Raw genomic sequence first — 12818 nt, 5'->3', positions numbered from 1 at the left:
GTCGTCCTCCCAAATGGACATCGCGGGTCAATGGCCAAAGAGCAGCAGAAGATCCTGTGACTGGGTTGTTGCGTCGAACTTCCAACATTCAAATAAATAAAAAATTATAATTTTTCATTGTAATGACGTCACAGAATGTTTAGTTCATGTTGTATTTTGTTCAGTTCTGTTTTGTCGAGTCTGATGTTCACATCTGTATGTAGCATATACGAAGACAATAAAACAGTGTATGCTCTAAAGCTTAAATACGTGTTTGAGAATTATTTATGAAGAGTTATATTGAGGAAGAATTATTACTGAATTTTTCCAAGACATTAATTTTCAGAAGAGTTTGATTTCGATTTTTGAAGCTTAAAGGTTTTACAGTCTAATTTTAATATGGGAAAAATAAGATAACTTGCAAGAATATAATTTCCAAGAAGAATCAAATGACATCTAAATTTCAAAAGTTTTGTGCAAACCGGTTGGATCGAGTGACGTAATTTTGCACAAACGACTCAACTGAAGGTGTTTTAATTACAGTTTCGTTCAAGAATCTTTTATACAGAACTTTAAAAGAATTTAAATAATTTTTTTAGTGTTTTGTAAATGATGTAGGTGACGAAGTCTGCACATGGTCATATTTCAAACAAAAATTATTGAGTCATATGCGTCGTTACACTACAACACGTGCACTCTTCCTTCCTTCCTTCCACTAGCAAACTGGCAATTCGTTGATACCTCAGGATGTGTACTATCGCCTCATCCCTTCTTTTAGTCAGTTGTGCCACAACCCCCCCCCCCCCCCCCCCGCCCCCCCCCCAAAAAAATAATTTTTTTTTCACTACCAGCTCATTTGTTATTCAATTTACCTACTTAACTTTCAGCATTCTTCTATAGCACCACAATCAAAAGCTTCTATGCTCATCTTGTACACATTTCACCTGCTTACAAGGATACACTCCAGACAAATACTTTCAGAAAAAATGATTAACTCTTGAATTTACATAAGACATTAACAAATTCCCCTCTTTTCGAAATGCTTCTCTTGCTGTTGTCAGACTGAATTTTATAACTTCACTACCTCATCCACCATCGTTTATTTTAATGCCAACTACTTTTAGCATCCCATTTTCTGATCTAATTCCCTCTGCATCACCTGATTTAATTTGGCTATACTTCACTACCATTGTTTTAGTTTTATTGATGTTCATCTAATAACTTATTTTCAACACATTATCCTTTCAGTTCAACTGCTCTGCGAAGTTCTTAGCTGTCTCTAATGGAATTACGACATCACTGGCAAATCACACAGCTTTTATTTCTTCTCCATGAACTTTAATCCCCTTTCTAAATTTTTCCTTGGCTTTCTGAACACATTGCTCAGTGTACAGACTGAATAAAATTGGGATAGGCTATAAGTCTGTCACACTCGCTTCTCTACCACTGCTTCTCTTTCATGCCCTTCAACTCTTTTAAATGCAGTCTGGTTTGCAAAAGCTGTAAATAACTGTTCACTAACAATATTTTATCTCTGATGCTTTTAGAATTTCAAAGAGTGTAGACCTGTCGACATTGTCAAAAGCTTCCTTTAAATTTACAAACATAAGTTTACCTTTCTTCAATTTAACTTCTAAGATAAGTTGTAGTCACTATTGCCTCACATGCACCTACATTTCTCCGGGATCCAACTGATCTTCCCCACAGTTGACCTCTACAAGCTTCTGCATTCTTATGTAAATAATTCGTGTCAGTATTTCGCAACCATGACTTTTAACTGATGGTTTATTAGCATTCACACCTGTCAGCACTTCGAAAGTTAAATAACTATGTTTTTGCTGAAGTATGAGGATATTTTGTCTGTCTCATATGTTGTATCTTGCACACTAGGTTGAATGACTTCATCGTGGCTGACTCTTCCACAGATCCCAGTAGCTCTCGGGGAAGGTTGTCTTATTTCGGCCGTCTTGTTTTACTTAGCTCTTTGAGTGATTTGCCAAACTCTTTTCACAGTATCATATCTCCCATCTCACCTCCATGTCCATTCTCTTTGCTGTCTATAATATTGTCTTCAAGTTCCTTTCCCTTACATAGATCCTCAATATATTCCTTCCACCTTTCAGCCTATCCCCTTCATTGCTTAGTACTGGCTTGCCCTTGTGTTCATACAGTTAATTTCCTTCTTTCCAAAGATCTCTTTAATGCATGGTTCTAAAACCTCTAACCAGTTTGCATTTTCTACCAATCTCATTTATCAGACATCTGGTTTCCCTTTCACTTGCTTAATTTGTTGCATTTTTATATTTTCTCCTTTTGTCAATTAAATTCAGCATCTCTTGACTTATCCAGCGGTTTCTATTTAGTCTTATCTTTTTATCCATGTGATCATCAACTACTTTCCCTATTTCATCTCTCAAAGCTACTCATTTGTCTTCTTTTGTGATCCTTACCCACATTTTGATCAACCATTGTCTGATTCTCCCTTTGAAACTGTCAACAACTGCAGGAGCTTTCAATTTATCTACTTAATTTCCTAATTTTCTTCAGTTTTAGTCTACAGTTCACAAATAAATTATGGTCAGATTTCAGTAAAAGTAAATAAAAATAAAATGTGATATATTAGGTAGCATCTAAATTAAAAAAGGCACTAACATGAATATTAACATCATTTTGGGCAAAAAAGGGAAATAGATATTAGCAGTAGAGTGCCACCACTTGAACAATGTTTTTACGGGCAATGATTGCTTTCAACATCTTGTCTGCTTTCAATATCTTGTCTCTTCTGCACCTAGGGTCGAGGCAATTTTCATTTCCCTTCCCATCATTGAACACTTCAGCTTTTCAATTCCTATTTCTTCTCTTTTCCTAGATGGCTGAATGGCCTTTTTTCATTTCCTCTCATTCATTCTGCTGCACATCTGTCAGTATGGATCCAGCTGTTCCCGTTGCAGTAAATGGTTCGAAGTGGAATCTTGCTTAATGAGCATCTCCCATAAGTGCAATACGCATAACGAGCGAAACAAATTGTAAAAATATGACTCACTTAATGAGTGATGTTTCGCACAACAAGTGACGATGATTTAGTGTGATGTTACCAGCTGTTTGCACGTGCCGGAGGAAACGTTCGACCATTTGAACACCTTTCACTGTCAGCAGCGACATGTGAACAATGTTTTTAGTACATACTACAGTCCGAGTTTAGCGCTCTTTCTGCTACCATCTTAGTGCAGCTTGTGATCGCACATTTTTCTAAACTTGTATACACACAGTCTTTTTTTGTGTGCAAATTTTAATATTAATAACCTTCATAGAAATGTTCCCGAAGATAAAGCCACAAGAAGATGATCATAAGACAAAGATAGTGACCTTAGAAATGAAACATACAATCATTGAAAAATATGAATGTGGTGTGAGCATTGCTAATTTAGTACACACATGCAGTCAGTCTACATCAACTACTTGCACTATCCTCAAGATCAGGTACACGATTAACGATACAGATAAATATTTCAAAGGGAGTTACAAGAGTATCTAAACCAGGCTGTTCCAGCTCGTCGGCTCCGTTGTGAGCCGCGGAGCGCTCCCTGCTCCAGGGAGCCATGTCGCTCGCTGTGACCATTCAAGTGGGCAGGCGCGCTGGCACGTGGCACGGCTGGCTGAGGCAGGCGGCAAGGCAAGCGTTTTGATGTGCCAGCTGCGTCTTACAAGATCGACAGCCTCATACTCTTAGCTGCTAAGACGTGGTTACATGCTACGTAAGGAAATACAATGACCAGGAAATAAGTAGTAGTAGTAGAGGGGTTTTGTGGGCGCACGACAGCAAGGTCTTCAGCGCCCGTGCAGTATCATAGTGAGGTGGGTGTCAAGACAAAAAACTCAGAACATTGACATAAAACGGAACATAAAACACGGGGAACAATCATTGAAAAATATGGGCTCACCCACACCGAAGCGTGGGATGAAGCAGGGCGTCAGCAGTAAAACATGGACAACACAGGAAGAAAATGGTAGAGGGAGCTAAAACAATGTAGCAGATGGAAGTGGCCGGCTGACCGCAAGAAAAATAGGGAGGAGTCAGCCACTCTGCAATACACTAAAACCTCCAGCCTAAAAGTTTAGGCCAGAGTCCAGACACATCACAAAACTTAAAAACCCTAGACACACACGTCTCATCATTAGCTAAAACAGAAGGCAGATCCCCATCAACTTGTGCTTCTGCCCTTGCATCACGGTATAAAATGCAGTCTGTTAAAATGTGCCGGACAGAGATGTGCACACCACAAGCATCACAAAACGGAGGATCCTCCCGCCGTAATAAATAGCTATGCGTCAGAGGACAGTGCCCGATCCGAAGACGCGTGAGGGCCACCTCTTCCCGCCTGAGCAACCGGCAGGAGGAACGCCACGGCCGAGTGGTTGACTTTACTGACCGCAGTTTATTGGCCGTCACCGCCAGCCATTCGTCCTCCCACAACTCCATGCACTTCCTGTGGAGTGGAGCGATGACTGACTGCAAGGGGATGGGACACTGGACCACATCCTGCCCTCTGCAGGCCTCCTTGGCAGTCTGATCAGCCTGTTCTTTGCCCCATATGCCGACATGACCAGGCACCCAGCAGAAGGATACCTCCTTACGCTGCTGTTGGAGCAAGTACAGTTGGTCATGTATCAGCTGGACCATCTCCTCAGTCGGGTATAGGTTCTGCAGTGATTGTAAGGCACTAAGAGAATCGGAGCAGAGAAGAAATCGATCGCCCCGAACACGATGTATCTGCTCCAGTGCCTTCAGGATCACGTGGCGCTCCGCTGCGAAAACGGTATATTCAGCAGGGAGGCGAATCCGGGTAACATGATCAGGGAACACCACAGAACAGCCAAGTAAAGTCTCCTGTTTGGAGCCATCAGTATAAACGACAGTGAAACCGTGATGCACATCTAAAATGGTAAAAAACAGAGATTGGAACGTAAAATCTGGTGTGCCATCTTTCTTAAAATTAGTCAAATCTAAAATAAGTTTGGGTCTCCGGATGAGCCAAGGTGGAGATCTGCTCCAACCGCGACGTAAAACACGAAGACCAGCCATAGACATCGCACAGAGGCAATCCTGTGCGCGAATCCCATAGGGCTGCATCGCATGTTGCCGGTTATGAAACAATCGTGCCAGAGGAGGCTGAGCAACGGTATGGTAAGCAGGGGTGTATGGTGTGGACAACGTTTTATACGCCTGGCGCACTGTAAGTAGCCGTCGCCGCATATGTAGTGGCGGTTCACCAGCCTCTGCACAAGTCCTGTCAGCTCCCCATGTACTGTGGCTAAGACATTTTAAAGTACTTAAAGCCTGAAGCGACTGCCGTTTCAGGTCTTTAAGATGAGGTAACCACGTGAGCCTCGAGTCAAAAATGAGCCCCAGAAATCTCACCGTGTCTTTAAAAGTAAGAATAGTGTCCCTCAACCGCAACTCAGGAAAGGTTAAAATCGAACGAGAACGGTTAAAAAGAACACATACGGACTTCTTGGTGGAAAACTGAAAACCACTCTTCTACGCCCAGTCATCCAAACACCTAATCATAAGTTGCAACTGACGAGTTGTCGTTGCAAGGCTTGAAGAAGAGCAGAACAAAGAGAAATCATCCACAAACAAAGAACACTGGACAGGACTTTTCACTATGGACGTAATGCTATTAATAGCGATGGCAAAGAGAGTCACACTTCAAACGCTACCCTGAGGGACACAGTTCTCCTGCTCAAAGCGATCAGACAGGACGTCACCAATTCGGTATCTAAAATATCGTGGCGAGAGGAAAGACTGAATAAAAAGAGGAAGACAACCACGAAAACCCCAGTCGTGAAGCTGCTCCAGGATGAGACTCTTCCAAGTGGTATTGTAGGCCTTCTCGATGTCGAAAAATACACCTAGAAGGTGATGAGGGCGTAGGAAAGCTTGTTGTATAGCCGCCTCCAGGAGAGCAAGGTTATCGAAGGTGGAACGAAACCTCCTGAACCCACACTGAAAGCGACTAAGGAGTTGCCGGGATTCTAACATCCAGACAAGGCGGCGGTTGACCATCCGCTCCAAGGTCTTCCCTATGCAACTAGCGAGGGCAATACTACGATAGCTACTTGGGCTCGTGCGGTCTTTCCCAGGTTTTAAAGAAGGGATTAAAACTGCCTCACGCCACACGTCAGGAAAGTGACCTGACGCCCAAATGGCATTAAAAAGTGCGAGGAGGAGTTCTCTGTTGCGCATTGTGAGGTGCCATAGCATACTGTAATGGATCCTGTCGTGACCAGGGGATGTGTCACGAGCACCAGACAATGCAGAATCCAGCTCCCACATAGAAAATGGGCAGTTGTAAACTTCATGAGAGGTGGACTGGAAGTTCAGACTACATCTCTCAGCAACCGCTCTATGGTGCTGGAAACCTGGATCCTGACTGGTTGTTGCAGTAACTGCGGCAAAATACGCTGCCATAGTCTGGGCAATGTCTCGCAGCTCCGTGTGCAGAGTGCCGTTAGTCATTACAGCAGCTATGGGGCACCTCCCTCCTCTGCCAGAAATTCTCCTGATGGTCTCCCACACAATGGAACTTTTGGTGGAATGATTAATGGTGTTCAGGAACGTTTGCCACGACCTCTTCTTGCTCTCACGAATAATGGGGCGACATTTTGCCCTCGCCACCCGAAAGGCTGCAAGATTCGCAGCAGTCGGCCGACACTGGAACCGACGCAGAGCCGCACGCCTCGTCCTGATTGCAGAGCGGCATTCGGCACTCCACTAAGGCACAGGTGGCCACTTCCGGTGGCCTGTGGACTGTGGAATGGTTGGTTGGTTGTTTGAGGTTAAAGGGACCAAACAGCAAGGTCATCAGTCCCTTGTTTCAAATAGACTCCATTCTGCTAACGGGACATCTCAGTATAGTCAGAAAAATAAAACGGATAAAGGGGAAACGTAAAAGGGCAGTCACGTTGTCATTAGTAAAAACAAATGAGGGAAGTTGGCAAGAGAACGAACCCAACACTATGCTGAAACAGCATAGGCAAGACCACCTGTGACTTAAAAGGTACAACTGCTATAATGCAGAAAGTATGTATGGGAATAGAAAAACTAACCAAGCCTTAAAAAGAAGGGGTAAAAACAGAGTAAAAGGGAAAGAAAAGAGGATTCCGGTCAGGGAGGTGAATCGGGAATCTCTGAACACTGCCTACAGTGGGAGACACCCAAACACTCACCGCCCTGCCCCAACACCAGAGGGAGATTAGAAACTTTAAAACTGAGAATAAAAACCACTCTCCCGGAGGAAACCTAGAACCAGAGAGACCATCCGGGAATCGTCAGCCAACATCAAAGGTAAAGTGTGGGGGAGTCTGTACTTAGCACGCAGAGCCAAAAGAAGGGGGCATTCAACCAAAATGTGGGCCACTGACTGGAAGGCTCCACAACCACATAGCGGGGGTGGCTCATCACGCAAAAGGAAACCATGGGTCAGCCTGGTATGGCCAATGCGGAGACGACACAGTGTGGTCGAGTCCTTGCGGGAGAGGCTAAAGGAAGAACGCCATGGGCCTGTATTCACCTTAATGGCACGAAGTTTATTAGACAGTGGAGTAGCCTCCGAAGAATTGGCCCATGACTGTGCAAAGTGGGATTTGATGTGAAGCCGTAAATCCGCTGCAGGAGGGGTTACAGAAAACGGGGGGTAAGTAACTGCTCCCCCAGCCAAACGATCAGCGAGCTCATTACCCGGGATACCCACATGGCCCGGGACCCATAGGAAGTCAATGGAACAAGCAGCACGGTGAAGATCAGCGAGATGGTCATGGTTGGCAGAGACCAAGGGATGGCGCGAAAAACACCGGTCAATAGCAAGAAGGCCACTCATAGAGTCCGTACATAACAAAACGCGGTTGTGTTGGGATTGTTTAATAAAGGTAAGGGCCCGGGAAATTGCCATCAATTCCGCAGTAAACACCCCACATGAGGGTGGCAGTAGATGATTTTCCGTTCCAACAAAGGACGTGAAGGCATACCCAACATGATCAGCAGATTTAGAGCCATCAGTGTAAAAAACAACAGCATCCCGAAACTCCCATAAAATTTGGCGGAAAAAGGAACGGAACACCACCGGGGGGATGGAATCTTTCGGACCGCGGCGGAGATCCATCCGAATTCGAGGCCGAGGAACTAACCAAGGAGGGGTGGAGGGGAGGGAGCGAGGAAGACAGGACAAAGAAGGAAGCCGAAAATCACGGGTAAGAGACGCAAGGCGCAGCCCAACCGGTAAACCCGCCCGAGGGCGGGAGTCAGGCGGGCGACGTCCATGGTCTGGGAATAGGATAGAATAGGAAGGATGAGCGGGAGAAGAACGGATAGTAAGGGCATAAGACACCAGAAGCTGGGACCGCCGAACAGAAAGGGGGGGGATCCCAGCTTCAACCAGGAGACTATCAACAGGGCTAGTAGGGAAGGCACCGGTGGCCAAACGGATACCACGATGGTGGACTGGATCCAGCACGTGCAGCGTGGAAGGAGCAGCTGAACCATAAACTTGACAACCATAGTCCAAACGTGACAGAACTAGAGCACGATAAAGACGGAGGAGGAGGGAACGGTCCGCACCCCAGGAGGAGTGGGCAAGGAAGCGAAGGACATTGAGTTTACGGAAACATCCTACCTTCAGGAGTCTGATATGGGGCTGCCAAGTGAGCTTGTTGTCGAAAAGAAGACCTAGGAAACGAAACTGTGGAACCACAGGCAATCTTTGTGCAGCGAGATAGAGCTCTGGATCAGGGTGGACCGTAGTACGGCGACAGAAGTGGACCACCCGCGATTTTAAAGGAGAGAATTGAAACCCGTGGGAGAGGGTCCATGCAGAGGCACGCCGTATAACCACCTGGAGCTGCCGTTCTGCAGATGGCATCGAGGAGGAACTAACCCAAATGCAGAAATCATCCACATACAGGGCAGGGGCGACCAAGGGACCGACAGAGGCCACAAGTCCATCGATAGCAATGAGGAAAAGAAGGACACTCAAGACAGAACCCTGTGGGATGCCCGTCTCCTGGGTCCGTGGAGAACTAAAAGCAGTACCAACTCGAACTCTGAATGACCGACGGATCAGGAACTGGCGGATAAAAATCGGGAGTGGGCCCCGAAGACCCCACTGATGAAGGGTTAGTAAGATGTGATGGCGCCAGGCCGTGTCATAGGCCTTGCGAAGGTCAAAAAACACTGCAACCAAATGGCGGCGCTGGGAAAAAGCCTGCCGAACTGCGGATTCCAAGCGAAGCAAATGATCGATTGGAGATCGTCCCTCTCGAAAGCCACACTGGTAAGGGGACAATAGATCCCGAGATTCGAGGACCCAAGTGAGCCGACGGGCTACCAGCCGTTCAAGTAACTTACAACCAACATTGGTCAAACTAATTGGCCGATAGCTGTCAACAGATAGGGGGTTCTGACCAGGCTTAAGGACAGGAACCACAATGCTATCCCTCCACTGAGAAGGGAAGTCACCCTGGAGCCAGATACGGTTAAACACCCGAAGAAGATGGTGCCGTTGTGGAGCACTGAGATGCTGAAGCAGCTGGTTATGAATGGAATCTGGGCCAGGAGCCGTATCATGAGAAGCAGATAGAGCAGAAAGAAATTCCCATTCAGTGAAAGGTTCGTTGTAAGATTCTGACTCACAAGTGGTGAAACATAAGGTGACAGCTTCAGCCTGCTGTTTTTGATGAAGGAAAGCAGCTGGATAGGAGGCCGACGCTGATGCCACTGCAAAATGGATCGCAAGATGTTCTGCGAGAACTAATGGGTCCGTACAAATGCCATCTGGGAGGTGAAGGCCTGGGAGGGTGGACTGCCGATGGCAACCTTGGAGAGAGCGAAGTGTAGCCCATACCCGTGACAGAGGGACAGTGGAACCAAGGGAAGAAACGAATCGTTCCCAACATATCCGCTTGCTCTGTTTGATTAAATAACGGGCTTTAGCGCGAAGGCGCTTAAAGGTAGAAAGGCTGGCTACAGATGGGTGCCTCTTAAACTGTTGCAAACCTCGACGGCGATCACGGATGGCAATGGCAATGGCCGTACTCCACCACGGGACTTGCCGACGACGAAATTGTCCAGATGAGCGCGGGACAGCAAGGTTAGCAGCGCGAACAATCGCGTCAGACACGTCACGTAGGACGTCATCAATACAATCCGACAAAGAGGGAGAAAACTCGACCTGTGCAGTATATAGAGGCCAATCGGCGCGGTGGAAAGACCAACGAGGTAACCTCTCCATCGGGGAGCGGGAAGGGAGCGTGATAATCAACGGGAAATGGTCACTATCACAAAGGTCGTCGTGTGGCGACCAGTGTAATGAAGGGAGGAGAGAGGGAGAAGAAAGAGAAAGATCAATGGCAGAAAAGGTACCATGACCAGCACTGAAATGAGTAGGGGAGCCATCATTAAGAAGGCACAGGTCGTGGTCTGCAATAAATTGGTCGATAAGAAGACCTCGTCTAGATGGAAAGGCACTGCCCCACAAAGGATGATGAGCATTAAAATCCCCAAGGAGGAGGAAGGGAGGAGGAAGTTGCTGAAGAAGGGTGGTTAAGGCAGCAGGTGTAAGAGTCCTGTCAGGAGGGAGATAAAGATTGCATACTGTGACTGCAGAGTCTAAGTGGACCCTAACAGCAACTGCTTCCAATGTAGTTTGGAGAGGAATCCACGTGCTAGCAATGTCTGTACGGACCAACGTACAAACGCCACCAGAAGCCCGCAAGGGTCCGACCCGATTTCGACAGAAAACACGGAACCCACGGAGGGTCGGTGAGTGAGCATCAGTAAAATGAGATTCCTGGAGAACCACACAAGCTGCTGAGTAGGACGAAAGAAGGGATTTCAATTCCGGAAGGTGACGATAGTAGCCATTACAATTCCATTGGAGAACCACAGAACGATGGTTTAAATGAGGGCTGAACACGCTAAATCCAGTCATACCGCCGGGTCCCCACCCGTCACCGACAAGGAGGGGGCGACATCCATAAACGACAGGTCAGAATCCGGTTGTGAAGCCGGGGAAGGGACCTCCGGTGACACCAGAGGCTCTTTGTCCCGGGACTTATGTTTCTTCTTCTTTTCAGGCTGAGTTCGAGGAGGGCTGTGTGGCATAATGGAGCCAGCTGCAGCAAGATCAGGAACAGAAAGAGACCGGGCGACCTGGGGGCCGATAGACCGCGGCTCTCGCGGTCGCCGCGCTGCAGCAGACCTTTGACCTGGAAGGTGCCGGGAAGGGGCATCCCGGGAGAGGCCCCGGGGACACTTCTCCGGCTGGGGAGGGGGAGCGGCGCCCAGAGGAGAAGGTGTGGGAGCCGCAGGGGAGGGGGGAAGGAGAGGGGTCCGGGACGGGGGTAAGGAAGGGGGAGGAAGGGATGAAGATGTAACCAAGGCGTAACTAGATGTCATGGACACAGGGTGCAGTCGTGCATATTTCTTACGGGCCTCTGTGTAGCTTAAACGATCAAGAGACTTATACTCCTGTATCTTTTTTTCTTTCTTATAGACTGGGCAATCTGCTGAACGTGGAGAATGACTACCATGACAATTTACACATACAGGAGGGGGAACACAGGGACTCCCCTCATGGAGTGGACGTCCACAGTCACCACAGAGAGGGTCCTGGGTACAGCGAGAAGACATGTGGCCAAAACGCAAGCACTTAAAACACCGCATAGGAGGTGGGATGTACGGCTTCACATCACAGCGATAGACCATAATCTTAACTTTCTCAGGAAGGGTATCCCCTTCAAAGGCCAGGATAAAGGCACCAGTATCAATACGATTATCTTTAGGACCCTTCTGAACACGCCGAACAAAGTGAACACCCCGCCGTCCGAGATTGTCCCGAAGTTCCTCATCAGTTTGAAGGATGAGGTCTCTGTGAAAAATCACACCTTGTACCATATTTAGAGACTGGTGAGGGGTAATGGACACGGGAATTGTGCCAAGATGGGTACAGGCACGAAGGGCCGCAGATTGGGCAGCCGAAGCAGTTTTTATCAGTAATGAACCCGACCGCATCTTGCTCAGGGAGTCCACTTCGCCGAACTTGTCTTCAATGTGTTCCACAAAGAATAAAGGTTTGACACTGGTGAAAGTATCTCCATCAGTCCTGGTGCAAACTAGATAACGGGGGAAAGGTTTTGCCCCTAGACGACGGGCCTGACCCTCCTCCCAGGGGGTAGCCACGGAAGGGAAGGCCGAAGGGGCAAGAGAAGCAGCACTTGAGGAATCAGTACCACGCAGAGAGACGGCCGCAGAAGAGCGGCCAGAGGTTTGGACCCTTATGCGTTTCATCTGCATAGCGTCCGCCCTGATACCACCCACTCCGATCAGGGGATCTCCTCACGGGCGCCACCCAGCCACAGCAAGGGCCGTCTGGCACGGCGGCCATTGCCGGGAGTTCCGATGCTCCAGGATGACGAGCAACCACTCCAAGGCATGCATGAGGAGGTCACAGCTCAGGTATCAGAAGTGTGATCCCTGTGTGTTCAGGGGGCTCAACCAAAAGGGTACATAGCGACCCCACCACACGGGCTGGCTACCGTGCTGGCTATGCACCCTAGCATCAGACAACGACGTAGAAGAAAAGGTGGAAGATACTAGGAGGGCACACGTCGGAGACACTAGGTAAGGTGCTCTTCCCCAAATGGCTCACACTACGGAAGAGAAATTTTGGAATGGAGGTCAAACCCCAGAGGGGGACCAAGGAATGCCAAAAGGAGGAGATGATTACGCAACAAAGCCAGAGTGTAAAACCAACAGAACCAGGAGGATAGCGGGGGCCAACATA

General features: G+C 47.5%; 1 protein-coding gene across 1 annotated transcript in view; it reads right to left on the bottom strand.

Moving 5' to 3' along the window:
• Nucleotides 1–12818, bottom strand: part of LOC124595853 (spermine oxidase) — a 96609-nt gene that overhangs the window by 49184 nt on the left and 34607 nt on the right. The gene's annotated exons all lie outside the window — the stretch shown is intronic.

The sequence above is a fragment of the Schistocerca americana genome, chromosome 1, assembly GCF_021461395.2.
Source record: "Schistocerca americana isolate TAMUIC-IGC-003095 chromosome 1, iqSchAmer2.1, whole genome shotgun sequence".
NCBI classification, from domain to species: domain Eukaryota; kingdom Metazoa; phylum Arthropoda; class Insecta; order Orthoptera; family Acrididae; genus Schistocerca; species Schistocerca americana.
The sequence above is the reverse complement of the archived record's forward strand: the minus strand, read 5'-3'. Positions and strand labels throughout refer to the sequence as shown.